The sequence below is a fragment of the Theropithecus gelada genome, chromosome 4 (genome assembly GCF_003255815.1).
Source record: "Theropithecus gelada isolate Dixy chromosome 4, Tgel_1.0, whole genome shotgun sequence".
NCBI lineage: Eukaryota > Metazoa > Chordata > Mammalia > Primates > Cercopithecidae > Theropithecus > Theropithecus gelada.
The window spans coordinates 42,254,719-42,259,063 of NC_037671.1; positions in this window are offsets into that span (position 1 = coordinate 42,254,719).

Sequence of the window (4,345 nt, forward strand, 5' to 3'; positions counted from 1 at the left end):
GGACGCCGTCCCGCGTGGCCTTGTGGGAGCTGTAGTACACTCCCTGTGCCCACTTTCCTGGGCCGTGGTAGAGCTCTAGGGCAGAAGGGTAAACTCAGGTGGGGAACAGGGTTCTTTTCCTTCCAGTTTTTCTGGCTGCTCTACTCTCAGATTTAGGTCGTGGTGTGACAGTAGGCAGGACAGGACAAGGGCCAAATGAATGAGGCACTGCCTTGGGTGCGAAATTTAAGAGGGTGCCAGCAAAACTCCAGTTATAATTTTTTAATGTAATATTTCAAAAAATCATAATAGATTTTCAGAAGTCCGTGAAATATCAACGTTCTAAATAAAAAGATCGATCCTACACTTGCATGACTCACCTCACTCAGTGCACCATAGTGCAGATTGTGGTTGTAAAACAGGTCTTTTAAGATATACTTCTCCAGGTGTGCCCCAAAAGGATATTAACAATCTTGCCTTCTCCATGAAAAAAAAAAAAAAAAGTATATGAGAAGAAGTCACAGAATCAGTGGACAACATTTTTGAAATGCTTCTTATACACCAAGCACCATGCTAAATGTTATTTAAAACAATCCCGGTATGAATAGAATGTCCATTTTGCAACTGAGGACATTGAGGCTCAGGGAGACCAGGTAATTTTCTCGAAGTCACACAGCTGATGGTGGGTTTCAAACCCAGGGCAATCTGCTTTCTACAGTCATTCAGTCAAGATTCAATATGTGTTGGGAATGGTGGGGCGTGCCTCTTCCTGTCTGTAAAAAGTAGAGTGCTGTAGTCCTTTAAGATTTTGGATAACACACACAATGATGAGCTTATGTACTAAGAATAATTATGCTCAAACCAGCCTGTTGTATCCAAAACCCTATCCCTGTAGAATTGCAAGAATAAAACACCGGCTGAAACATACGGCTGCCAAGTGTATGCTTAGGAAGTGGGGATATAGCTCCTGATCTTGAAGAATTGACCGAATAGTGGGAGAGGAAAGAATAACCGAATATAACTGACTTTTACAAATGCAGTGAGACTGTCAGAAAAGCTGAGATGATTTTAGACTTAGATTCAATGTGAGTTTCTCACAATGATACTCAAAATTCAGAAAATACATTGTGGGGGATGAAAGTGTATCTGGGATATGTTTGAAATGGATACGACAAGTATGCCAGAGGTCTGTTTACAAGGGGCCTGAAGACCAACTGAGGACTGTTCAAGCTCTGTCCACTGCTAAGTTTAGATACGTCTGGATTTATCAGGGAAACTGAGCATGGGGACAAGAAGGCTAAAAAAATTTTTTTGGGTGGATATGAGGCTTGAAGAGCCTTCTAGAGAGGACTCAACCTCAGGGAAGAAGCCACCTGACATATGAACTTGATCCAAGAATGTCACTAGCTCCATGAAGCGTCTCTAGATTCTACCCTCTTCAAATTGTATGTGATGATCCCTTCACTTGGGCTTTACTGTTATCTTTTGTAGAACTTGGGTCCTCAAGGCAAGACCTAAGGCTTACTCAGTTATGTTTGAAGGCCGAAATCCTCTTCTCCATATTATCACACATCTACTTGGACTCCTCTAGTGCTGGGAAACTTTCTGGCTTCCTGATGTTGCCTGCTCCACTTAAATGTCTCCCCACCTATTAAAGTTCTTACTTGTATTCAGCAAAAAAAGTGCCCCTTTCTGTCAACATATAGTGATTAAGTGTCATCAGGGCCAAATCCTCTGCTAATGGCTGGGAATAAGGAAATACTTCCAAGGGCTCACAGCCTGCAGTAGGGCTCTGATGTGGCAAATCCATGGATTGATTTGGAGGGTTCTGTAGACTCCTGAACTTGAATACTCCTGAACTTGAAACTGTATACTTTTTTTTTCCCCCTGGGGAGAGGTGGCTTTTTGTCACATGCTCAAAGAGGCTTATGGAACATACTATCCTAGAAATCTCTCTTGTGTTGCCCTCCTATTGGCCCTAGTTTTAGCCCCCTGGGCGTATACATCCTCTCTTTAAGACTTTAACCCAAGTACTCTCTTAATGATAAACAGCAGCAGTTATTGCCAACTCTTATACACAATGTCTTGTGAGCCACTGCACCATCTTCTCTAATACAATTTGGTTTGCCTAGGTCCTGGTGGCAGACTGTATTTGCAAGACGGCTGCAACAATATTTCCTGTCTCATATATTCTAGAGCTGTGTTGTCCAATAGAAACTTCTGCAATAATGGAGATATTCCATGTCCTCACATAGCTGTTGAACACATGAAATGTGGCCAATGTGACTGAGAATTGGATTTTTAATTTTATTAAATTGTCGTTAATTGAAGTGTAAACAGCCATGTGTGGCTACTGGCTACTGTATTATTCAGCACTATGATAGAACTTTGCTTTCTCCAGAAGGGGTGGAATCAACTTTCCTCCCTTTGCATCTGGGTCAGTTTGTAACTTGTTTGTAACAGTGTAAAACTCATACTGCATGGCTTTTGAGACTAGGTTAGAAAAATATGATACAATTCCCACCTTACAATTTATCTATAGTGATCTGGTCTCCAGCTGACTGGAAAATGTTTCTCCTTATTCCCCACCCATTCTCTCTGCATTTGACTTTCATCTCCCAACTCCCCCCAACAAAAAAAGATCCAGGATATGATTTCCAGCCACATGTCCATTGTCTCTTCTAATAGGAGCCTCAAGTGTCCAGTCATCTGAATATTCATTCAGACCTATCCCCTATTCTATAACTGTGGACTCTCCTTTCAATTTTAAGCATTTTAATGAAGCAATAAAGTTTCAAAAAATATTGTATCAACTATTCCTATCATTTCTCTTTTGAAGACCTTGTTGAGGATAGTCTTTATTTGTCCCTCCAGATCCTTCTCCACCCTGCTCTGAGGACCAGGAGGTTGACTTCTACCAACTGCACTGATGGCATCACCCAGCTGCACTGATGTCTGGTTTCCAGGTGGATCTTGCCAATAGGGAGCATGGCGGGAGATCAGAGAGCAGGAGGAGAGAAAAGCTGGAATATCTATTCTTCCCGATCCCTCCCTGTTTTGCTCTGGCTACAGCTGTAGTTGGTGTCATCTGGCCCCTCTGCCATGATTCCACCTCCCACTTAGCCCAGTAACACTATTTCTAACACTAAGCTTCCAATTATGGTGGAAGGCAGAGGGGAGCAGTCATAACATGGGAGAGGAGGGAAGTCACAATATTTAAACAATGAGCTCTTACATAAGCTAATAGAATAAAAACTCACTCAGCCAAGCGCAGTGACTCACGCCTGTAATCTCAGCACTTTGCGAGGCTGAGGCAGGTGGATCACCTGAGTTCGGGAGTTCGAGACCAGCCTGACCAACATGGAGAAACCCCATCTCTACTAAAACTACAAAATTAGCCAGGCGTGATGGCGCATGCCTATAATCCCAGCTACTCAGGAGGCTGAGGTGGGAGAATCGCTTGAACGCTGGAGGCGAGGTTGCAGTGAGTCGAGATGGCGCCATTGCACTCCAGCCTGGGCGACAAGAGTGAAACTCCGTCTCAAAAACTAAAACAAAAACAAACAAACAAACAAACAAAAAACAAAACCTCACTCATCACCTAGGGGATGACATCAACCCATTCATGAGGGATTTGTTCCTGAAGCCCAAACACCTCCCACCAGGCCCCATCTCCAACATTGGGGATCAAATTTCAACGTGAGATCTGGAGAGGACAAACATCCAAACTATATCAAAGAGTTAGCTGGGAACTTTGTTTCCCATCAATGTTGCCCTCACTCTGGGTCCCAGGCTGATGGGGCAGTGAATATTCACATAGAACATTGGTGCTTACCAAGTGGGAAAAAGAGTGTGGCAAACAGCAAACTGGCTCTTACAGCTTCTTCCTGGAAGTGTCACACATCACTCTGCTTGAAGCAAGTCACATGGCTACATCTAATTTCAAAGGGAAGAACAGCTTAGTCCTCCCCTCAGAGAGGGGAAGCAGATGCTGGTGAACAGTAAAATAACCTTACTCCAGGAACAAACCTCTCCTTGCTCTCTTATGTATCGTCCAGCTTTTCCATTCAACTTTTCTACTTCTTCACACCGGTCACTCCCCCTGCATCCTGAAACCAGCCATGGAAGCCTTATACATCTGCGTGTATCATGCATACCCTCAGAGCCATGAGGTGCTAACTAGGAGTCTCTTGTTTAGATTCTGTCATCAGCAAAACTAAGAGGAGAGTTTGTAATACCTCTTTAATTCGATTGTTTTCAAAGTGTGGATTTCAGAGGTCAACACTAGTTTCATAGTAATATTAAGAAATTGTGCCAGGCGCGGTGGCTCACACCTGTAATCCCAGCACTTTGGGAGGCCGAGTCA